The following is a 26,844-nucleotide window of genomic DNA, read 5'->3' as shown; positions in this document are numbered from 1 at the left end:
CCAGGCAACAGAGATATACCAGGGAACTGTAGGGCAGACCAACTTGCAAGATAAGGTACTGGTATGCCAGACCTAAGTAATTTTATGCAGATACCTCTCGCAACTTGTAAGCTTCTCACTAAGGACGCACTAATCAGTTCTACACATCATTAGCAGTTCTACAATGGATTAGCGTTAACACCTGTGATATTTCTAGGCAAACATGGCCAAGGCTAAATTTACGTCTGTCCAAAAGTATTATAAAATTGAGTAGACTTCAAATCAGGACCTTAGTAGGGACCCTCACAGGGCATTATCTCATGGGAAATCATGCAAGGAGATTAGGCGTTTATACGCATGATTTCGTCGTAGCTGCAGAAATGAGGAGGAGTGGGGAACAATTCAACACCTTTTTTCCACATGCCCAGCTCTAGCCAGAAGCAGAAACCGATTCTTAAAATCCTACTTCTAAACGAGTATAAATAATCTATACACTTAAGTTATCAACAACATTTTACGCTTTGTCAAAAGCTCAGGATGGTTCAATATGGAGAGGGAAATGTAGTCCAGCCCATGCGGCTCACAACGGACCCATTTCGTGGTCTAAGTGACATCATTGTCTCTATGTGCGATGCGGCTGCCAAACTAACCTAACCTTAGATTAGAAGAAATGTAAATTGAAGAAATGTAGAAGAATACAAGGAAAACACCATTTCGTACGGGTTGTGTGAAATTTTGATATTTTTGCAGTTTTACTCCATTTATTCGCAAAAGTGAAAATGTTTGCAATTTCAATATCAAAGCTTTCTAAGCACACATAAACCTTTCCGCGCTGCTTTTGTTTTTATTAGGAGCAGAGCCAATTTTAAATGCAAAATTCAATTTCGAGCTATCCAAAAACAGAACCAACTAAACCGTAGCAGTGCATACCAACGGGCGCGAGAATGGGATGTTTTTTATAATCGCTTTCATAAATAGAGGAAATAAAATACAAAATATAAAATCCAAAATATAAAGTACTAATATGTTTTCTCACATTACTGCATCTATAAAAAGTGATAAAACTTAGAAATGGACATACTTATTCAGGTACACATGCAACTTCACATCTGCGCATATAAAGAAATAAAAAACACCTTCATTGTTCTCAAAAAAAAAAAAAAACAAACTTAGTAATAATAAAACAAACAAAAAGGAACACATTTTTTTATGAAAACGAATAAAACTCAAATCACAATGGAGCAAATAAAGATATTAACAGGCATAAAAATAGAAACAAAAACTAGAATTTGATTTCGACCCTTTATTTGTTTCCAGCAAATTTTTCCCAAGTTTTTTTCCACCATGGGATTACAGTTTCTTTGGATAAATGACCTTTCAATAGTGACGCCCAGATGTCAGTGGGGAATAATTCCTACATATTTGATATTTGTCAAGTAAACAGACTACAATTTTACACGATAGGACAACGCGTTGAAATTATTGAAACTTATTATGGAAATAGCAGATCTCTAAGATCTCAACACATCTTAGAATTCGTAATGTTTTTGATGCAAATAAGCGTCCAAATGAGTCGCCTATTCAAAGTTTGGTGAAAAAATTTCGAGAAACTGGTTCGTTCGAAAATCGAAAAAGCACTAGCAGACCAAAAACTGGGCGTTTTGTTGAGAATACTACTGCTGTAGCACAAAGTGTTCCTGAACAACCTCGATATCTCGACGCTCTCAACAATTACGAATTCATGAATCGAATGTTTGGCGGACTTTACCCAGCGATGTGCGCATGGTGGCCACTCCAATGATATTTTGTTTTCACAAGCTACAGGAAGTGTAACCAATTACAAAGTCCATAAATTTAATTTGGAAAATTTCTTCTATTCAATAATTTTATTTTTTTAAATTTTATTCAGAGTAAAAAATGAGTGAAAATAATACAAAATTAAGAATCAATTTACTTTTGCTCGATATGACCACCTTTTGACTTCACTATGGCCTTGAGATGGTCCACCAACGAATTGAAAGCTGCCCGAATGTCACTTGCCGGTATTTTGGCCCACTCGCGGACAATGGCTTTTTTCAGCGCCTCGAGACTGGTGAATCTTTTAGTTCGGACTTTGCCCTCCGAAATGGCTTAAGGGGGAGGTAGGGTTTAGCGCTAAAAAAAAAACACTTTTTTTGTGAATTTTTTACAGCAATATGGCTTAAGATACTTTAATAAAATCAGTTACATGTTATTGTACATCTTTTCAATAACTTTTTAAAAAATATTAATAATAAAATATTGACAAATAAGCCCATGACAGAGTTTTTTTGGAGATATGTTTTTCGAGAGGTGCTCTGCGGTGCCAATCGGCATTCGTCGTAGAATCATCTGAAACTAAAAAAGTCGAATTTTTCAGTTAAAGTATGACGTAATGCTCCCCCCTACATTAATAAAATTTTTTTTTTTTCATTTTTGTTGTTTTGGTGGCAAAAAAAACGTAAAACGAGCATTTTTGACGAAAAATTTCGCTATATTTGTAAGTGAAAAACAACCTTAAAAAAAAAAAAATGGAAAAAACAGTGTAGGGGGGAGGTATTTTTGATTTAGAAAACGTGTGCCAAATTTGAAAAGAATGGGTTGAATAGTTTCGGAGTTGTGATTGGCACCGACTTTTAAGAAGTCGTTTCGGGAAAAACGCGTTTGAAAAAATGACGCCGACAGCCGAGCCCTTGGGAATTGCGAAGCATCTATCGATGCTCCGCATTCGAGGTAGAGTGCCTACAAAGGCTATAACTTTTGCTCCGATCTACTTAAAATTTTGACACAACATTCTTGAAATGATTTACTATAAGATGAGTGAAGAAAAAAATTTCGATTTTGTGACCCTACCCCCCCCTTAAAGAGAATAGTCCATCGGATTCACATCTGATGAATTTGAGAGCCATTGTGTGGACGTTACGCAGTTCGGAACGTAGTTTTTAGCCATTCTAGGCTCACTCGAGCTTTGTGAGACAGTGCCGAGCCCTTTTGAAACGTCCGCGGTGCGCCACCAAAAAGGTTGTCTGCCCACGGCTTCAACGCAAACTCCAGAATACTTTCCCGATAATATTTCGCATTTACCTTGACGCCAGGCTCGATGAAAATGAAAAACGATTGGAGAGCGCCCATCTGCGGTTACAACTGCCCAATCCATTACCTGTGGCTGTGACTGTGGAGCTGCCTCCTGGTGGCCAATCCATGACTCAAAGTCTCGTATGAACGGTCGGTCAAATAAAACCTATCGTTTTGAGAGTTTACGAATTGCAACTCATTCGTTCTCCCAAGACTGACTTGTTGCTGCTTTGTTGTTAGACCATTCGCCTTTTGGGTCTTATAAGGCTTGACTTTGAGATCATTTCTCAGTATGCGGCGGATGCTACGGTCAGATTTTTTCAATTCTTTCGCCATTTAATTGGCACTTCGCCAGGAATTTCGCTCAAGTCGCTTCTTCACTTTTCGAACCACTTTTACCGTGACGTTGAAGTCTCTTGATGACCATATCCATGACGTTTCGCGATGCTACCAGTATTATTGTAACGAGTAATGGTGCGATAAACAAAAACTCTATTAACTTCAAGGTGCTCGAGCTCACGAACAATCGCTGATCCATTACCGATTTTCTTTTTTCGCGTTTACTCTCTGCAAAATGCTTCCGCGCCCTTGTAATCAATGCTGTGGACTGTCATTTAGCCAACTAACAGACTGCTGATGCCCGTGCGTGAGTTGCGCGCGCGGTCTGAAGTTGCTCATATTTCGACTGTCGGGCCCTGTATATGGATCGCACATAACACCTATAATATTAGACAAATTTATAAGCCAACTAAGCCATTACAACAAGTAAACACCAAATCCTTGTTTATATATGCAAGCAAACATATACAAATGCACAAATGAATAAATAAATAAGTTATGTGCGGATATCCCGCAGTGAAAACTGTGTCTTGGCTGCCACTGACATTGTCCGAACAGCGTAATGTTTGCAACAAAATATACCTTTGCTAGGAAATTTAGCACTAAGCAATTTATGTTGTCATTACCAGGGCGCATCTGTGTCCAAGCCATTAAGCAAATTGTTACCGTTATAAATACAGTGAACTGCATGTGCATCGTCGTGCATCAAAGACGACGCCAGAGTTACGCAATGTAATTAATAATCCCAACATTTGCACTTTAAGCAGATTTCCAAAGTGGATGGTTCTCTCTTTAAAAAATAATGAAAATGAAGTAAATAAAAGAACATAAAATATAAAAAAAAAAATAGAAAAAATAAAGAAAGAGATATCAAAAAATTTGAATGATCAAACTTACACAAATTTTTGTAAAATGAAAAAATAGTACACCCAATACTGAAACAACAATCATTTGAGGGCCTCAATCAAACCAGTGAAGCTCTCAGCAACATCCTCTACACGCGCATTGTATTCAAGTAAGTTGTAAATTTTTCATCGCGAATTTAAGAACTTCAGTATCAATTTTAATTGCCAAACGATATTCCTATAATAACTTTTTCTACGCCAACAACGCTTTGCTTATCAGCCTATTTTTTATTTTTATTATATGATAATTTTTCTTACTCCTACCGTGGCTTGGCAATGGGAAAAGTGTTGTTGATGGGCCTGTTTATTCCCACTGAACGCAGTTCGATACATTTGGCACGCAGCGAACATACACACAAACAGTTTCTTGTGTGAAAAAGTGTCACTTTTGTTTAAAAATTTGTGAATGTATTAGAAAATACGAGTAATTAACTAAAATCGATTGATGCGGAAAGAAAGTCAACATTACAAGGTTTCAAACATCACAAAGAAGAATTATAGCTGTAATGACCTGTGGTGTCGAATATCAAATAATAATTAAGTAGATCGACAATATTTAGGATTTTATGAATTGATTTTATTTTATCGCAACCAGTAGATACACACGAATGAATATATTGCATATAACCGCAAAGGCGCCATTTTAGTACCTTCCAGCTGTCAGTCGTTTTCAGTGTTGCCATAGCATTTATTCTCATCCGGGCTGCCAGGTCTCCACAATAGCTAAGGCGGTCGCCGTAGCCGAATAGGTTGGTGCGTTAGTGCCATTCGTAGGGCCGAAACTCCGAGCATTCAACACCAAAATAAAGAACAAGTTTTTTTTAACAGTGGTCGACCCTCGGCAGGCCATGAAAAAGCTCGGCATTAAAAACCATTCACCGTTCGGAGTCGGTTTAAAACTGTAGGTCCCTCCATTTGTAGAAGAACAGCAAATGGGAGGAGGAGCTCGGCCAAACACCTAACAGAAGTGTACGCGCCCATTATTTAATTGTATTTATTTATTTATTTTATAGCCAAATCTACAAAAGATGATTTTTTGGATGACATTTTTGCCTATTAACACGCCTCTTCTATAGATTCCAGCAAATTATGTTAAGAATAACCTTCACGAATAGCTAAGCTTTAAAATGCAAAAACCTCTTTCCGTACGAAGTGAATACCATTATCATCATGCATAGCCGTATACGAACAGTTTATGCAAAAGAACCATTTGGTTAACTTTGTCAAAAGCTTTAGAAAATTCTGTATACGAAGTGTGTTCAAAAAGTAAGTTGAATTTTTATTTTCCTCAAAAAATATTTATTTATCAGTTTCTATTTTATCTCATTCAAACTGGTCCCCCTCAGATATAATGCACTTGTGCCAGCGTTTTTTCATCAACCCGATTTTTCGATACGATGGCCTTAACATCTTATTCGAATTCACTACGACTTGGGTTAAATTGCTCACAAGTAACTTTCTATACGCCTAAAATGATGAATGCGGCAGCTTAAAATTTAGCCACTTTTGTAATAAATATAAAACAATTATGGACACGTGAAAAGTAACTTGCAGTCAAAATAAAAAAAGTCAGGGTCGAAAATTTAATTGCCTAAAAATGCGTTGTTCTCAATACGGCAGCCGGCAAATGCGAGTTGCATTGGATTTTTGGGTCGTAAGTGTGAATAAGTAAGAATGAATAGAGCTACCCCGGAAAGGGTTAATTGCGCACTAGTGGCCACATAACCCGATTCACAGGCGCGTACATACATACTAATATTTTTACTCTACCGATGGCCGTGGCAGCAAGTGCTCAAATTTAATTATCATTTAAATTTAAATTGTTACAATTGAAAATAAATTTATAATAATTTACATCAACAAATTTTCATCAACAAATTAACACCACAAAATTCACACCATCCAATTGCGCATATTTACTCACACTTTGGCAAAAGTAGTTAGTTTTCACAAAGTTGTTCGAATATGGACTAATGATGTCATGGAATTAATAAATAATCCATCAGTGCCTTGTTTGCATAAACCGTTATTTAATAAAATGTATGCATGCGGGCCAATAAAAAATGTTATCAATGCACGCGCATACATCTGCAATTCCGAGTACCGTTGTAACGTACTCCGCAAATTTCATATTCGATTTTTATATTTTATTTTTTAACAATGCAAACATGTTTGTATTTGCTACTTTAATGATTATCCCGGCAGGACAATTATTGTAAAATCGACAGAGAAATATTGTAAAGATAAAAAAGCAGGAAAATATTTGGAGTGCGAACATAAGCTTTGCATACGCTAGGCAAAAAAGACCTGAGTTTAATAAAGCAAATATTATTTTTGCATTAAAAATTAAATGAAAGGAAGTCCATGTTATGGAAGTTTGTAATTTACTGTTTTTACACGTTTTTTTTTTTTTGGCCTACGCATATGATTTTCGCAATGACAGCAACAGTGTTAATATAGGGTTATCTAATAAGAGATGTTATTTTGATATTCAAAGAAAAATGTTATTTTTTAATATACATGATCGGATGATTATTATAAAGAGGAAAATATGCCGTTAATAGTGGAAAATAACATCACGCAAATGAGCACGTCGACCACGCTTGCAGGACAGTATACTTTTCATGAAATTTTCCATAACCGAATTGCAAAGTGGCTGCCCTATGTCCTCGATAGCCTCACGAATTCCATCTTTGAGAACTTGAATCGACCCTGAGCTGTTGGCGTAGACCTTCTCTTTCACGTGGTCCCAAAGAAAAAAGTCACAAGATGATAAATCACAAGATCTCGGTGGCCAATTGTGATCACCTCTTCGAGAGATAACACGGTGCGGAAACTTTTCCCGTAAAATATCAATGGTTTCGTTGCTTGTGTGGCACGTAGCGCCGTCTTGTTGAAAATAAGTATTGTCCGGAGCAATACTATCCAATTCTGGCCGTAAAAAAACGTTAATCATCTCTCATAATACCTGTTATTGGAAAACGCTTTATTTGAAATTTGACACTGTCATCGTAAAGTTCAACAATTGAGTAAGTATTAATTATTATTATAATTATATACATTCACTACAGTTACTCAAAGCTTGAAATGAGATCTTCATCTCTTTACTTGCTACAAAGTACTCTTCTATTTATGCTTAATACTTAACTCATTAACAAAACTCAATTCATTACGTATAGCTTTTAGTGTACAAATCGTATGTATGAGCGTATATTTGTTGCTGGACTAGTGGGACATTATTCTCTAACGCCACTTTGCAGGGCGGTCTACTATACATACATATGTTTGTTGCTAGGTGATTATTGAGAAACAATTTTGTTCTCCATTGTTGTTACGCTAGTGGAATATATGTAATTCTGCAAATAATTATCACGCCACTCCGCTCTTTACGCAATTGTTGTAACATACATTGTTTACATCCCGTTGATATACATGTAGACGCAGGCCTCGTTTTCGAGAGAGATTATTGTATTGAATCGCATAACCTAACCTGTCATACAGCTTACAGCCATTTGGAAAAATCATAGTGGTTCTTCCGTCCAGACTTGTGACCTCTTTCTATTGTTTTATTATCGGGATGCTTGTGGAGAATTTTATTAGTAGAGTATTCTATGGTCTCTTCAAGGTTGAAGTTTGTCCTGGCTTCATAGTTAGCTTGAAGTTTGGCAAAGAGATCTACTGGAAGAAGGTTTCATAAATATTTTAAAGGCTACTTAGGAGTAGAAGGTAAAGTCTGCGCGTCAAGCGTGAAAGCCGATTATTGAACTATTCTCACTTTTTGTTGTTTTGAGTTGTTTTGTTAAATGTGGGTCAGAAAACTGTGGTGCCATAAAGAATGGGCCTTAACACAAGTAAGGTTTGATTGCTCATTTACCACCTCAGTCCACTTTGTGGGGCTATGAGGTGATGCTCTAGCTTCCTGTCCTTTCTTACTAAGTTTTCTTAATTTTTTTTTTTGGGTAGCGCTAATTTGAAACACAAAGCAAATATGCACATTTTTTGAAGAACATTGAAATGTATATTTTTCCGTAACTTCCTACCCTAGCCAAAATTTAATGATTTTAGCCTTCCAAGTCTTATAAGTGTAGGTGCTGCTCTAACGACGTCTTTTCCTTACAAAAAGCAAGTGAAGTCATTATTTTATTTACTTGGAATTAAATAAGTAATTCAAATTGAGTTTAGGTGCTTGAATTTCGTAAGTAAAAGTTAAAAACGAATTTTCAAAAATCCTCATCGACAATCACTGAAGATATTTAATTTATTGCATATGCAATCACCTATGAAATGCAAGCGATGACAGTCGCCCAAGTCTTTCAAATAAATTGAAAAAACGAAAACAACTTCACTCAGCAACAGCAACAACTAGAACAGCACTTAAGTGCTGCAAGCAAAACTGAACACAACCAAACAGTAATTCGAGCGCTTTATTACACCTGCACCAGTGTGTCTGCGCCTGCAGGTAAACTTCCAAGGTTGCCATTACTTAGTTAAGGCAAGACTTCAATGCGCCGCTAAGGGACGCGCAAGAAAGCTTCAATGACTTGGGAACTCGCTACCACCAAGCATTGCGTAAGTAAACCAGCTCGCTCTCACAAACACATACATATACAGTAGTTTACACACATACAGACATATAAATTGTTTACAGCAGTAAAATCATACGAATATGTAAGCGTACATACTTAGTTTCATATGTTATTGTTGTTGGATGTTCGAAGGGAATATTTTAAATTTACGGGTAATTGGCGCATGCGGCGCCCGCCGTAGCCGAATGAGTTGGTGCGTGACTACCATTCGGAATTCACAGAGAGAACGTAGGTTCGAATCTCGGTGAAACACCAAAATGAAGGAAAACATTTTTTTAATAGCGGTTGCCCCTCGGCAGCCAATGGCAAACCTTCGAGTGTATTTCTGCCATGAAAAAGCTCCTCATAAAAAAGAAAATATCTGCCGTTCGGAGTCGGCTTGAAACTGTAGGTCCCTCTCTTTGTGGAACAACATCAAGACGCACACTACGAAAAGGAGGAGAAGCTCGGCCAAACACCCAAAACGAGTGTACGCGCCAATTATATATTTATATACAATATATATATATAATTGGCGCATGCATATTTCAAAACTGTGCTACATAATGAAGACAAAAAGTGGCACAAGGTAAGTTTTACAAAATAGCAAAAAATACGCGCCGTGCGCTGCTTTGTCGTAAGCAAAGTATTTTATTCTAACACCTTGCGATTTACTATTTTTTTTTTTGTTTTTCCATTAAACATACACGCAAATAAATACATTTTTCAGATTTACTGACCAAGTAAAAAACAGGGATTTTCTTCCTTCAAGGCAGCTTTTTAGGTCGACTTCTATATTTTCTCTTCATTAATGACAGAAGTGAGCGTTTTTTCTCATGCTTTCTCACTTTTTACTGTATGCGAATAATCTGAAATTGTTGTGCTTCATATACAGGGAATGCTGCTGAAGTTACAGTCCTTGGCCGGATAAATCCGCGTCGTTCCGGTTACGAAGAGCCGACTGTCATGGAAACGGTTGTTGTTGTAGCAGCACAAACATTCTCCATTCATGTACGGGAAATGCTGCTAAGGTGTCAGTCCTTGGCCGGATATAAGTCCGAACACAAAGAAATACTTCAAAATGTCTTTCGCGAGAACCAAAATATTCGCATTACTTCGTATTGTAAAGGGTGGTTAAATTTCAAGGGCCGATGTTGAATGTGAACCACACCTACACGTCAATTTTTTTTTTACATTTTATTTGACATTTTTCAATCTCAGACTAATTCAATTTGAATTTTATATTATTTTAATGTATAAATAAACTGTATGCCAATTTTGAAAAAAATATATTGACTTATTCATTTTAAATAATTTTAATGAAAATCAGTGAAAATATGGCCGTTTACAGGTATCTGTTCCCTTAAATGACCTGCTAAAAGAGAAACTTTTTATCAGTACACCTACAGACGTACATATATTAAATGTGACCTCTTTGATTTGATTGCTGCTTTTACTAACCCTAGTTCAACTAAAATTACATACCAAATATGAAATCTTCTTTTAATTTTTTCACACAATGATTTATTACTCATCGTTTTAACTAGAACACTTTCGTCTTCTTCTTTGTATTTAATATTTTTACATTTACGTCAACGACACTTAATACCATCAACAACCCCGAGCTAACTTTCAACTTTCTGCTTTATTCTTTGTTACTCATTTTCTTATTGCCATAGTTGGCCATGCATGCATAGGAATGTGTGTATGTGTGTTTGTGCGCCGCTTATAGCTGCACTGTTACTGTCGCTCTACTCACTGCAAATATCTATTTAAAACCGTTGAAGTGAAGCAGCGTAATTGCTTGTCAAGTGTTGGGACGCCAAAGCGTTTTCATGCATACAAATGGATATTCGAGCACTTCAGTTGTTGTCAGTTGTTTCCGCTGCTTTGCACTTCTCATTTATTTGGATTGGCTGCTGCGACTTAGCGATTAACCAATAAAATCTGTTGCATAGCTGTTACAATAGTAACAACAAATACAACAAGAACAAAATGATTTGAAGTGGATTATTAGTTTTTCCGCTTATAAAAACATGAGTACTGCCAGTAGTGTTTTTCTCCTTCAAAGACATCTTATTTATAGTACTTTTTTTACTAGTCGTTATATATAATTACATAATGTCATAAAGCGCAACAGTACAGAATTTATAAGTCCTTGCACTGTTGTTGCTGTTGTCGTTGTTTTAACAGTAATAGAAGCCCCGTCAGTGTAGGGTATATTACCGGTCGTCTTCGTCTGGCTCATCTAAAGGTAGGCCCAGGAAACATACTGTTAAGTGGGCATGTGAAGAGGTGGTTAGTGTCGTGCGAAGTATCTTCACATGCCGGACATATGTTTGGTATGTTGGGGTCAAATCTGAATAAGTAGGAGTTTAACCTGCTACAGTATCCAGAACGTAGTTGTGCCAGCGTTACTCGTGTCTCACGGGGAAGCTGGAGCTCTTCATCTGCAATAGGTGGTGGTTGGTCTCCGATTACGGCATTCACAGGACGGGAGCTTGAGAAGGTGGTGACGGTCTTCCTGTATGGTCCAGTAGATTTCTGTCAGTTTTGTCTTGGATCTCGTTGGCATAGTTTAAAAGGTGTCTCCTGACGCGCTTAGGAGGCGGCTGTTGTTCAAGCAGGGGTCTGCAAGGGTGAAACCTGCGGTAGCACCCCAGCAGGAACTGTTTGCTGAGTAGTTTATTATCCACTACAGAGTGCATTTGTGTCTCGTTGTGAAGGTGTTGAATAGGGGACATCAGGAGGCAACCGGTTGCTGTCCGAATGGCAGTATGGCAAGTATGTAGCTTAATCCACTGCGTGCCACTAGTTGCAGGCGACCAGACAGTCGCAGCATAGATTAGAACCAGCCGACTAATTGCCTTAAATGTCGATAGCAACAGTTCTTTGTCTTTGCCCTAAGTGCTGCCGGCAAGCGACTTGAGGACCTTGTTGCGATTTTAGACCTTAGTGGCAATTGCGGTTGTATGCGCTGAGAAGGAGAGCACTCATTCTGTCTGGTTGGTGCGTGACTACCATTCGGAGTACGTAGGTTCTAATCTCTGTGAATCACCAAAATGAAGGAAAACATTTTTCTAATAGCGGCCTTCGAGCGTTTTTCTGCCATGAAAAAGCTCTCCATAAAAAATATCTGTTATTCGGAGTCGGCATAGAACTGTAGGTGCCCCCATTTGTGGAACAACATCAAGTCGCACGCCACGAGTAGGAGGAGGAGCGCGGCCAAACACCAAAACAGGGTGTAAGCGCCAATTATATTTCTACTCTTTCTTCGTTCTGAAGTGGAATATGCATCCTTCACATGGAGACTTTATCTTGCCTGTCACATAACCCGAATTGACTTACTTACTTAGCTGGCAACTGATACCGATGGTCAGTTTTGGCCGCTACCAAAATTTTGTGACTATCGCCTGTGCATTACGCGCCTTGATGCCAGTTAGAAGCACCAAGGGCGATCAGATCATCGACGACTTGGTCTTTCCAATGCAGAAGAACACGTCCTTTTTTGCAAGTTCCACCAGTGCATTTCGAAGCGACAATAGATCGCTGGTCTTTCCAACGCAGATGAATACGTCCTTTCTTGCAAGTTCCACCAGTGCATTTCAAAGCGAGCACCTTCTTTGCTGGAGCTTTATTATCCATTCGCTCAACGTGACGTAGTCAGCGCAGCCGCTGAATTTTATTGCGCTTTACTACATCGATGTCGGCGTCCAGCTCGCACAGCTCGTGGTTCCATCTAATTCGATATGCATTCTTCACGGACCTTAGATCCGGCGAAGAATTTTTCTCTCGAAAGCTCCTAATAGTCGTCCATCGGTGTTCGTCAGTGTGCAGGACTCAGCCCCATATAGATAGTAAGACCGGAAGGATGAGTGATTGATCGAGTTTTTTTTTCGTCCATCGAGCTTTTCAATTGCCAACCCAGTCGAAAGTAGCAACTGTTGGCAAGAGTTATTATTCGCTGGATCTCTTGACTGGCGTTGTTGTTTTGGTTAATATTGGCTCCCAGGTAGACAAAGTCTTTAACTGCGATGAACTCATAATTGTCAATCGCAACCTACTATCCAATACGCGTAGATTTTTTGGTTGTTGACTTTATCTTGACCTCGTTAACCAAAAGACCCACTGGCCGGGATTGTTTTTCAAGACTGGAGAAAGTTGAACTGAATGCCCGCGGACTAAAGCCGACAATGTTGCAGTGTGGCTATTTTATAGAAAATAGTGCCTAATATTTCGATGTTGGCGGCGTGCGTAACTTTCTCCACCATCAAATTGAAAAAATCGCATGATAAGGGATCGCCTGCTTTGAAACTCCGTTTCGTTTCAAATGGCTCCGAAAGAACTTTGTAAATTCGCACTGCGCTATTGGTTTTGTTTGAGAGTCATTCTATGATACAAAACCGTGTGAGCTTTGCGGAAATGCCAAATTCAGAAATGTCGACATACATGCGATCCATGATTGTACTGTCGAACGCAGCTTTGTAAACGACGAAAAGGTGGTGGTATGAATTAAATGTATCCAGAAGTTTACATAAGCTTTGCTCTACGTTCCCTCCGTTTCCGTGAGCCCCTACCCTCCTACTATTTTAGATGCCTGCTTATCAATTTATAAACTCTACAGCTTCAGCAATCTATTTTATCTTTATCTTTCGCTTTTAATGTTACTGAAGGTGTTGTGGATTGCTCCTCCTTTTTGGAGCGCATCTATCTCAATATCCCATCGAGAGCGTTTCATAATATAGATTTTTTTCCATATTGGCTTTCTAAGGACTTTGTATGCGAGCGATGCATTCGTCATGAGAGCTCTGATCGAATTCAGTACTGCTTATAAATGTATTGGGGTTGACTTTGTGCACCCTCTTAAGCACACATCTAAGGGACTAAAAAGTTTCTCCGGTTATGGAAAGTGTCCGCTCATGAGTAAAGTGTAAAGCAAAATAATATCTTATGGGAGGGTGGTCCGCTCAAGAGGAAGAAAAATATAAAAAAAATTCCTAAAGACTTGTGGTATGTAGAGGAAAAAGTGTCCGCTTATGAGACACGTCCTCTTAAGAGAAGTCTCAATTGGGAGGGATTACACTGAAATTTGATTTAGTATAAATACTTTTCGAGTAATTGAACAATTAACAAAGGGCGCTCGGGCGTTCCGCAGCGTTCGAGAACTAGTAGTTGGATGAGGCACGTATGAAAATGGCAGATAAGCGCTATAACGATACCACTCGAGAAGGTAGAACGTTACGTAGACAACAGCAAATCGATATTTCGGAAGCTGCTATGACGGCGGAAGAAGTACTATATGACCCAGGAATAGATGAGACAGTGTAAGTAATTAAATAATTCGGGCAAAAAGTAAGGGGAATTTATTTGTCAAACTTCGCTCTAGTTATTTTTTTCATGAGTTGGCAGGACTGTTAATAACATCTGGGCCGACTTTCATGTGAATGTCATTATCAGTAATATATTTACGCTTGTGTTTACCAAACAACCAAGAGTGCATTTTTCGATTTTCACAATGTCTGATTTGATTGAGCAGAGAAGTGCCATCAAATTTTGTTTACGGAATGAAATTTCGGCTGCGGAAACGTTTAGCATGTTGCAGAAGGCATTTCGTGATTCGACCATGTAGCAGAAAAATGTTTATAAGAGGCACAAAGACTTCAAAGAGGGTCGAGAACGTGTTGATGACTTGGAGCGCTCCGGACGACCATCGACGTCAACAGATGACCAACACGTCAATAAAGTGAAAGAGTTAGTGCTCAAAAATCGTCGGTTGACTGTTAAAGACCTTACTGATATGATCGGAATATCAGAAGGATCCTTGAAAACCATGTTGAAAGACCATTTGGGCCTTCAAAAAGTCAAATCTCGTTTGGTACCGAAAACTATCAATTTCTTGGAAAAAAGTCGTCGCGTTGATGTGTGTGGAACAATGCTTTCAGACTATCAGGACAAGTTCAAATGCATCATTACGGGAGATGAGACTTGGATTTATGCTTACGACCCTGAAACAACCGACCAATCAAGCGAATATCGTGCTAAAGGCGAGGCCACACCAAAAAGAGCACGTCAAAGTCGTTCAAAAATAAAGGTCATGATGACAGTTTTTTCGATTTTCGTGGTGTGGTGCACTATGAATTCCTTCCACCTGGCCAAACTGTTAATAAGGAATATTATTTGAGCGTTATGCGTCGTTTACGTGAAGAAATTCGTCTAAAAAGACCAGAATTATGGGCCAACAACTCTTGGTTTTTGCATCACGATAATGCACCGTCTCACACTGCACTCGTTCTTCGTGACTATTTCGCCAAAAATTCCACGCATATCGTTCCGCAACCACCGTATTCGCCTGATTCGGTTCCGTGTGACTTCTGGTTATTCCCAAACCTCAAGAGACCACTCCGGGGAACGCGTTTCGAGTCGATTGAGGAGATAAAAGCTGAATCGAAGAAGATGCTGATGGCTATACCGGAAATGGACTATTTGGCATGTGTCGGGGATTGGAAAAATCGTTGGCATAAGTGTATTTCATCGAGAGGAGATTATTTTGAAGGGGATGAAATTGATTTATAAGAATAAATAAAGATTTTTCCATAAATCGATAGCAAAACTTTAAATACGTTTTTCTCAAAACTACGGGAAGGGACTTCTGAAGAAACGGGCTCCACACAAACAGCGATAACTTTTACAATCGTAATATTTTTTTTTAAATTTTGCTAAAGTCAAGTCGAAACATGATGTACTAATGCTATGTTTTTATTTTTGTAAAATAAAGCAATTGACTAGCAAAAAAAAATTATTGAAAATCATCATTTTTTCGGGCCTCTGACTACCCCTAACCCCTTAAGATTATTATTATTATGTGATTTGCTAAAACACCTGTAGTATTCCTTAAGACAACTGGTTCTTCTTGACTAATTTTTACTTCTATAAATAAAATAAAAATTAAAAAATAAAAGAATTCGGCTCGGACCAAACTTTATATAACTGTGAAGGCTTAAGTACTAAAAGGAACTTAAAGTCAATGACAGTTGTTGCTTGCAACATTAAACGGATGAACGCAAAACTAGTAGTAACATACAAAATTAATAACCTCATAGGAATATTTATCATATTATATAATATTTGCAAATGGTGTCATACGTCAATCATGTCTGGCACTTGTGAACTAGACAGCTGCAGCAGTAGTATGATACATACACAAGGGAGTCCCGATAAGATTTTAAGTGAAATTAATCATATGTTTCATCATTTGTTTTTGAATATCGGTTCTAATCAAAAAGAACTACTTGGAGTAAGGAAAATCTTTATTCTGACCTTTATTACGCCTTCGCCACAAAATCCCTTTCCCGTAGACTGAAGTAGGTAAATACGGTTATGCAACGCTTACTTTGACTTTCGTTGCTCTTGCTATTTCTCGTTTTTTGCCTACTTTGTGGAAAACAAGTAAACGAAACAAATTTTATATTAGAGTAGCTTAGGGAGCATAGGGCGTCAACCATTCATTTTCGCCAACGGACACGTTTTTGTGCTAGGGATCTTAGTTTGCTCGCCAATAATCCAAGAGACTTCATTTCAGCTTCTGTTAAGCGATGCTAGGTGGTGCGTGGTCTGCCAATACTTCTACCAGTTTGTTGAAATGGATTCCAGCGTAGCTCTCCTTTAGCGACATTGTAGTTATTTTTCCTTGACGGGGCTAATCCATTGCCACTTCCTTTTTTTTTATTTATGATGCAACGTTGACCTGGTTAGTTTGCGCCTACAATCTGGCGCTGGTTATTGTCCGGGGCCAGAAAATTCGCAAAATCCCACGGAATGCAGCGATTTATGAACAATTGTAGGCGCTTCGTAATCTGCGTAGTTGCTTTCCCGGTGGTGCAACCATATAATACAACGGCCTCACGTTCAGATTGAAGCTACGCAGCTTAGCGTGAAGGTCGATACTGTTGTTTTGCCACATTGGAGCGAGAATGCCGAAGGATGATTTAGCTTTGCCAATTCTATATTCGATATGCAACTCAGAACCGCCATCAACGGTTTCGAACTGTTGTGCACACACTATCAGTGGTTCCGATATGATGTCAGTGAGATGCAGCGCTTTCGTTTTTCCGACATTCAATTCGAGGCCGGTTGAAAGTTGAAACCACTTTTCGTGCATTGCATCTGTCAGCAATTTGAGGTCTCACAGCGAGCAAACAGATGTCATCAACTGATGCCAGGTATCTGAGAAATGGGTTGTCCATCTGCATTGATCTGTTGGTTTTCGTTGCTAAAGGCAGCGCTCAAGACGCGTAAGTGGTAAACAAATAAATAAACTAAATATAAATTGTATACCATATTCATGAATTACATTTGGAAAACTACAACTAATAATGAGCTTCTTCAATTCATAATAATCAATAAATGTCTTATTACTGCTACGCAAGCAATTCAAGGGGGAACTTGAGTCCAAACTACCATAATTTTATCAAAATGGGCATCCGCTCCTAAGTGCTCTCCTCTACTTCCTTATGAAGAGTGGCAACCAACGTAACCCTATGCAAGGCTTGTACCGATATCCTGAAGGACATTCCGGTCAGTGATCTGAAACATTCTTTCGAAAAGCTTTTAGAACGCGCAAAACAGTTTATCGCGGCCAGAGGAGGCTATTTTGAATAACTAAACGCGAAGTTATCAGAACAAAGCTCCTGTCGTTTCTGTTTTAGCTCAGTCTTGTTTATTTTGGACTTCACCTTGTACAGTACATTTATGTACGTATATTTCCTTTAATTACTGATTACTTTCTATATCTGAACTTCGAAAAAGGAGTTTGTAAGTTCACTCACTAATTGAGTTCAACGGAATGCAGGCAACAAGTTGAGTAGGGCTAATTGCGAACCAACATTAATAGGTGAAATGCATGCACACGTACATGGAAAGCCGGAGAGGCTGATTGACAAAGGAAATACCGTCATAAACCAAATAATGCAAATTGCTGCTGTGAAATAGTAGTAAGGCATATCATAGCTCACATTAACCCATTTTCGGCAGCTGGTCGATTTTTCGACCACCAAATTCGGACTCCAATATCTCAGAAACTAAATGTAAATTTATTGATCAGGTTTCACAAGTTTTAAATTTGGAATTTAGTTAATTTCTAGAGCATAATTTTTTAAGAAAAAAAGGTTCAGGACAGATTTTTGTAAAAGAATGAAATTGTCACTATTTTTACGTGTTTTTTGTGCAGATGAAAAAATAATGAAAAACAAAAAAATAAATAATTGTTACTAATTTATTGTGAAGAGAAAATATGACATTAAGAGAATCAAAAAAGTAACATATGGATATTGCAATAATTTTTACTGTTTCATGGACGTAAACTTTAGTGGTCGAGAAATCAACCGCTGGCCAGGAACTGTCATGTAGGATAGAACCAAATCTAGCAATATTTTTTTCTTATTGAAAGAGATGGAAGTGAGTATCTTTGTGGTATAGGAAAGGTACTACCCCTGCAGGGAAAATCACTACTAGTGAACCAAAATTCTAGTTCAGCACTAGTACCTTACCTCCTCCAAAATTAAGCAGTTTTTCCATCTCGCTGACAACACGAATTTAAACGCAGCAAACCGTTTTGCGAAGGTTCGTCCAATTACTGACGCTCTCAACAAAAAGTTTATGCAGTTTGGGGTCTTTAGCCATAATCTCTCTATAGACGAACAGATGATTCCATACTTTGGACGACACTCCTGCAAAATGTTTATCAAGGGAAAGCCAATCCGGTTTGGGTTTAACACATGGTGCTTATGCTCTGAAAGTGGGTACTTATTTTCTAGTTCATTGTACGGGGGAGCACCAACCCCTCACGATAAAACTATTGGTCTAGGCGCACAAACAGTCTTAGACTTGCTTGCCAACGTATCTGACCCTGAGTGCCACACCATTTTCTTTGATAATTTTTTCTCTTCATACCATCTAATGTGTCTGAACGAACGTTGATTTTTTGCAACTGGTACTATAGGCGAAAATAGAATGGGCGATTCTCCTTTGAGAAATTTAAAAAAAGAAATACGAGGATCATTTGGAATGATAATGCTGTAGTCAATGTTATAACTAATAAGTCCACAGTCAATCCAATTATTAGCACTAAAATATATTGTCGGAAGAAAAAACAAACTATCACTATCCTGCAGCCAAAAGTTATTCAAGAGTTTAATCATGGCATGGGTGGTGTGGATCTCCATGATAATGCGGTGGCAAATTATAGAATATGTATGAGAGGAAAAAAATGGTGGTGGCCAATATGGACAAATGCTCTTGGTAACGCAATGGTCAATGCATGGAAACTTCATTGTATGATGGCAAGAATTGAAAAGATAAAACCACTGTCACAAATTGATTTTCGTTCCAAAGTCACAACAGAATTATTGAATTACGACAAGGACGAGGACGAGTATGAAAACGAACATGGAGATGAAGGTCCATCGAACCTTCCTCGGATCAATGAAAGGGTACACGCCGTCATGAGAAGCATTGAAAACAAATTTCGGCGGTCTAAATTTTGCAAGAAACATACTATTTTTACTTGCAAAAAATGCAATATTCATTTACATACTAAATGTTTTGATGATTATTATAAAAATTTGTAAGCTGACTTTTCTATCAATAAAACAACAAAAAAATATTTGTATTTGAAATAAAATGAAATAAATTGACTTCGTGTGCTACATTTTTTTCATAAATGTTGTATTTTTTTTTTAATATATTTGACGGTTTTTGGCCAGCGGTCGATTTTTCGACCAGTCCATATCTAAAACACCGATGGTCAGATTTTTTTTTTTTTAATTTTTCTTGATTATGGTCCTATAAGCACTGACTAAAAAGGAAATGGAAAAATTATGTCGAATTCTTGTAGCGGCCGAAGATGGGTTAAGAAGCACCAAACCCAGCTTGCCTTTTGGGCGAAGCTCGAGTATCCAGTGTCCTCAGAACTGTACACATTGAGTGGCAGTGTTTGTGATTTACGAAATGTATCCCATTTTATCATTATTTAAAAACGAAAAAAACTTCATTTATGAGGACAATAAAGAATGCTTGCTGGCCACATAGATGTAAGGAAAGGCAGCGTAATATTCGAGAGGCGCAATTCGTCAGGTGAAGTGCAGAAATTTGTCAGTGCAAAGATACTCGCTCTGTTGTACTCTCCAAATAAAAGGCGTCATTCAGAGGTTTTATGGCAAAGTATACTTTTATATACGCAATTTATGAGTAGATATGGCCAATTTAAGACTGGATAGAAGACTTAAAACCCTGATTTTTTACGTGCTCGGATTTCAGTGTCCACATTTTCATGTACGTAGGTAGGCATATTTCTGTTTAGTTGGCTACTCAACCGTCTTCATGCTTATGGGAAAGCACTTGCAGGGGTATTTATGTGCTATTCCTTCGCCTGTTTCACGTTTAATCGCAAATTACCAATTACGTTGCACAGGTACTTAAGGTGAGATCAGCAATACAGTCGCATGCTTTGAGGTTGCGCTGTGGTTTAATTAAAATTAAATGCTGAGCTTAAATTGTACGCAGCAGTAAATAAAAGCGTAAGCAGCATCACGAAGCCACTCATCAGGAAGGCAGCCAAACTTTCTAATTGCAGATCACAAAGTTGGTAAGTACGTAGTTTGTATCTTTAGTTGGTAATTAAAGTGGCAAGTAAGATTCTCTGCAAGCATGCGTGTGCATTAGGGTGGGCTAAAACTTTAATATATTTAATTTTTTTATAAAAATGACAAAATTTATAAATTTTAATATACTTTCGTTTCTGATCAAAAAAGTCTATAGAAGTATAGCTCTGAAATGGATTTCATGCTTTTTTATTAATAACTTTTAGGCTCTCGGTTTGATTGAAATGGTGTTTTTGGGTGTTACTTTAAAAGCGTGTAAAACGGAAACGAAAAAAAAAAAAATTATTTTTGTTTGGATCCATTGTAAAAAAAAATATTTTTTATATATTATTAAAAAATGGTCTTTCGAAAAAAATGTACCTATGTTCTATGTCTCTAGCGACACGCATTCCGGGACTGATAGGTGTCTGAAATCAAAAAGACAAAAAGGTTCTTGCTCTGTATGAATGCCGTTATCGTGTGAGCTCCGATCTTAAAAAAAATGTGACAAAGTGGCGGACGTTCAAAAATGAAAAACTGTTGCTTGACCCTTTTTTTTACTTTACAGATCCGAAAAAAAAACTAAAATTTTTTTTCCAAATCATGAACCGAGTTTGATTAAATACCTCATTAAAATTATATTTAATCAAACTCGGTGCGGTAGAACCGGCTGTATTTGCGTCCATAGTCCATGTGAAGACATTTTCTGAAGGCTGACAGCTTTTTGAACGAGCCTCGTATGCCTAAAAAAAAAATTTATTTTTTAACAAAAGATCCAGAAATAAAATACTAAAAACAAGAATAAAAAAGTCTTTGTCTTTCCGTTTTACACGTTTTTAAAGAACACCCAAAAAACACCATTTCTAATGGGCCGAGACCCTTCCTTAAAGTTATAAACAAAGAAGCTTGAAATCCATTATAGAGCTATGTTTCTATGGACTTTTTTGAGCAATAACGAAAGTGTAATAAAATTTATAAATGTTGTAATTTTTATAAAAAAATTAAATATATATATACAGCCTACGGCCTTAAAAAGATTTTAGGCCTTAATTATTAAACAGCCATCAAGTTTTTTTTTTGTAATTTTTTGCAAGAAACTCCTTTCTAGTGGGGTGTTTTGAGCAAATTAAACCAATCAGTAGAAAATGAATTTCCCGTACCCTCAATTTAGAACCATAACTACACTTACTTCCAAAAAATAGAAATAAACAGGCTTGCAATTAATTTTTGAGCTGCTCCCCTACCCTTTTTTGTTCAGGATTGCGAATAGTATCAGTCGCCGAAACAAAATCTGCTATGTTTTTAAGCGCGAATTCGTCGACCCTAGTGCGCATAAATGTATAAATACAAATAAACATATATTAACCAGTTTAGCTCCGAATGAAGTTATCAAAGCCAAAGTAAATATGTCATTAAATTGGGCAACAAAATTGTACTTAGATACACATAAACTAATTTGTGGTGAATGGTTTTTGTTGTGTGGATTTCTCAGTTAATTGCGACAACGCACCACGAGCAATGCCTATAGAAGGAGGTAAGTGTGAGACAATGGGGGGGTGAAACTTTTGTCACTGTCACGCTTCCACTTGAACGAAATATCCGGTAATTTCTATACACGCGCGATTCCATATCAAGCGACATTGGACATTGTATAAAATTTTCTGAGAATTAGTTTATTTGTAGGCTTGAGTATAATAAGAAGCAAACTGGAAATATATTATAAAAAAAATAAAAATAATTTAGGATAGATTTTTTTGATGTGAAATACCATCGGTGTATTTTAATATACAAAAAAAATCACATTTTTAGCAAAAAATATGTTTCTTTTTCACAAGAAACATTTCCGGAATTTTTTTTTTGCTTTAATTTTCGGAAAGAAATTATTTAGTTTTTAATTCAATTTTTTTTGTTAATTAAGTTTTTTTGTCACCTTTGAAAAACACCCCCTCAATTTTTCTTTTTTTTTTCTTTTTAAAAAAAAGATCGCATTTTAAGCACAAAACTTTTTTTTCATAATTTCGGAAAAAAACTATAATTTTCGGAAAAAAATTATAATTTTTTAATTCAAATTTTTTTTAAATTAAGTTTTTGGGCATCTTGAAAAACAATTTTTTTTTAATTTTTTTCTTTTTCAAAATAAAATCACATTTTAAGCACAAAACGTTTTTTCTTGTTCATAAAAAAAATCTCCGTAAAAGGTATTTATATTTTAATTCAAATTATTTTGAGAATAAATTTTTTTTGTAATGTTTGACAAAAGCCACCTCATTTTTTTTAATTTTTTTCTTAAAAAAAAACAAAAATCACATTTAAAGCACAAAATGTACTTATTTTTCATAAAAAAATAATTCCGGGAATGTTTTATTTTTGCTTTTAATTTTCGGAAAAAAATTATTTGTTTTTTAATTCAAATTATTTTGAAAATAAAGTGTTTTTGTCATCTTGGAAAAAAGCCCCTCAAATTTTTTGTTTTTAATTTTTTTCTTTTCCAAAAAAAAAAAATTACATTTGAAGCACAAACTGTACTTATTTTTCACAAAAAAATTTCCGGAAATTTTTTTTTTGCTTTTAATTTTCGGAAAAATATTAATTATTTTTTAATTAAAATTTTTTTAAATTAAGTTATTTTGTCATCTCACTCTCCACACTCTCAAATTTTTTTTAAATTTTTTTCCTTTTTCAAAAAAAATAACATTTTAAGCACAAAAAGTCTTTTTTTCCTAAAAAAAAATGTCCACAAAAAATATTTATTTTTTAATTCAAATTATTTTGAAAATAAAGTTCTTTTGCCATCTTTGAAAAAAGCGCCCTCTTTTTTTTAATTTTTTTCTTTTTCAAAAAAGAAATCACATTTGAAGCACAAAATGTACTTATTTTTCATAAAAAAAAAATTCCGGAAATTTTCTTTGTTTTGTTTTTAATTTTCTGAAAAAATTATATATTTGTTAGTTCAAATTTTTTTTGAAAATAAAGCTTTTTAGTCATCTTTGAAAAATACCCCCTAATTTTTTTTTTAATCTTTTTCAGGTTTGACATTAATAGCTGTGACTGTACTCAATTATCCCTAAAAGTTTCATAGCGCAATTCACATAACTTTTCGAGTTATACTCAAATACGTACAGCGAACCAGTGAAAAATATCGCATATTTTCGCATTTCGCTAACATTTCGCAGTATTTTAGACTCATTTTTCACTGGTTCGCTGTAAAATGTAAAAAAAGTTAAAAGGAAATGTTAAAGGAAGTGTTAGTGTAATGTATTCATCGTGCGACATATCTCACTAAAAGCATTAATGTTAAACGTGTTTTACCTTTTAAGCGCTTATCCCTAAAAATATGCCTTGAGCCAACAGCGCCACCTCTTCCAAACACGGAATGTATGCCTCTCACTAAACAATATCATAGATGCTAACCGCACAGTTGACATTTCACAGTTGAATTTGAGGAATTTTAGCGAGAAAGAAAATCGAGCACCGATGTGGTTCAATCCATTCTCCGGTGAGATTTGTGATTTTTGCATCCAATTTACTCACATTTCACAACTGGGAATGCGACAAAGTAACCAAAAAATAGCGTAGATATATATAAATAAACGTGCGTATGTATATATTAAGACTGCACGCCCGCAATCATCTGCATTAATATTTACACAGAATCTTTTCAAAATGAATAAAAAACATTACGTGAAAATGGGAAAATTCTCATGCGACGAGTACAGCAGCAAACGCAATCAACTGCACCAACTGTTACAGACGTAAAACTGTCACTTAGCGAATTGCTTCTGTTGCAGATATTGCAATAACTGCTAAAATGTAATCACTAAAGCGTCCTCTGGATGTGCAGTCAATACCTTTGGGTGTTGGTTGGCGCGCAAATGGTATTCGTTGTTGTTGCTACTTTATCCCTTCAACCACCAGCAGCTCTAACGCTTTCAGACAAGACATTTTGTTGCAACATTAAACCGTCATTGGCATCAATACTCAAAGCTCTCAAATGTAATTTGATAACCACGGGAAATGAAAATGACTTGCACTGAAACCAAACAAAAAAAAAACCTTCCCGGTAGAAAAAATGTAGGCTAATGACACAGGATTATTGTTAACCAACGCACGCAAATGTTACTTCCGATACTAGTTAAACGCTGCCATTTAGAGTGGACGATATGCGTTTCGTTAAAGTGGAAATGCGAGCATTCAAATATATTGGAAAATATACATTCGGTATGCAGTGCTGCAATTTTGTTGCTATTCATCTAGCTTGAACTCTTCTTTTTCATTTATTTACTAGCCATATTAAGGTTTATGGGAGGAGGGTGAAATGGCACTAAAGAGCCGTTTGATGCCATTATGAGAGCTCAGATAGGCAGGCATCTACGGCCAACCAGAGCTGTTGATGTAATGGAGCAGATTGATGAACTTACGTTGGAACATTGCCCCAGACTATCGAAGAAAAGAGCAACCTGTGTGACCTTAATCGTCTAGCTGCCAAAGCCGGACATTTACAGCGAAGTCGCTCAATAGTATCCTGAAAGGCCCCTACAGCTTCTGCAATGAGTATTAAATTGTGAACCCATCTTTCTGCGTGTGTGCGGATCGTCCAGTGACCGGTAAAAACAGCTTCGAGTTGGAAAATTAAATGGTGTGGAGTTCCTAGAACTTTGTGAGTCCTCCGTATATTGTACTGGGGCCAAAGGGTTTTCGAAAGTGATTAATTTTGCGCCCACTTGTACAAGCAGGTGTGCTTTTGCTTGATTTGAATGCAAACATCAAATTTTGTACTAAAAACGGGCTACAAATTTTTCAGGTTTTGTAAAATTAAGTACCGGTTGCTTACTTTTATCTGAAGTTAAAAACTTATTTCAAAATTTTTTTAATTTTTTTTCTTTTTGAGAATTTTTTTTTTCTTTTTGATGATTTTTTTTTTCTTTTTGATGATTTTTTTTTCTTTTTGATGATTACACGCACTCTAATAGAAATTAGCCGTGATGCCAGAAGGCTTACTACAGTTTTATTCCATTACAATTAACAAAGCGGCATCAAAAAGCATTGCCTCTTTGAAGCTATTCCCTTGGATTCGTTATAACGAACGCTTTACAAAGTAATTTAAGGTGACCAGAGAAAGTTTTTCCTCATAGCATTGGTTAACGCCACTGGCGAATACGCATCTACCACCAACTAATAGAGAAATAATCGTAAATATTTCTGCGTTTGCAGACAAGTTTGAGAGTAGATCAGGTATTTCTTTACAAATCTGTTCGATACAATTTCGTTAGTTAAAAAATTATTTTAAACTGAAAAATTATTTAAACATAACAAAAATAATGCATACCTGTTACGAAACAAATATCTCAATTAATGCCTGTGGGTACGACATGGCGTATGAGTTATATATTGCACATAGCAGGAAGGCTGCAGCGCTGAAAATAATAGGAAAAAGAAAATATTTTTTTTTTTTAATTTTGCAGGTACATTAAACGACTTATATATATATTGTAGATATCCTATGTTTTATTTATTTCTTTATTTAACGAACGAATGCAATTATATTCTTACTAACTACGCACTTTTGAGTGGGATCTATGAGTTAGTTATGTCTTAGAACTAAGATTTTCAGTGCTGCTCCAGTAAATTGCAGGTCGATACCTTAAACATTGTTCAGTTCACTTAAAGTTCGCGCAATGGGTGTGTTACAAGCATCATTGAATCTCTTCAATTGCACATGAAACAGGTCGAAATAGCGCAAGTTCCAAATAGGTATATTGAGAGATAATCTACTAAAGATATCAGTACCATTAAATTCCCTTCTTAGCACCTTTAATATAAGGAACCTTGTTCCTTGTGGTGATGATAAATTCAAAAGCTGACATCGGAAATCGTATGAAGGCAATGGCTTTGAAAAGTTCAGCAACCGTAACGTAATTTTATAAAAACTTTTCGCACACTAAGAACAGATCTACGGAGGCTGGTCTGTAATATTTAAAACACTTTGGAATATAACGCTTACGCTTTAATAGTATTTCTGGATATTACTGGGGCATTCAACTAACGCTATCTTAGTAGTGTAGAAATCTGGTGTAGAAATTGATCCAGAACTGGATGCAGAATGATTATGGCAGAATGAAATGGGACTTTAGTAACGAGGGCAGCACATAGAGGTACTCCTCAAGGGGGTGTGTTATCGCCATTTCTCTGGTTATTAGTTGTGAAGCAAATACCCTCCTCGTAGTAATTTTTTTTCCTTGTTCCCTCCACTTGGGAGCATAGGGCCAGGACAAGAGCAAATCTTGCGTTGGTTTCATTAATCTATTTTGCTTTCTGACAGGTTAAATG

This window comes from Anastrepha obliqua, chromosome 3, assembly GCF_027943255.1.
Source record: "Anastrepha obliqua isolate idAnaObli1 chromosome 3, idAnaObli1_1.0, whole genome shotgun sequence".
Lineage (NCBI taxonomy): Eukaryota > Metazoa > Arthropoda > Insecta > Diptera > Tephritidae > Anastrepha > Anastrepha obliqua.
The sequence above is the reverse complement of the archived record's forward strand: the minus strand, read 5'-3'. Positions refer to the sequence as shown.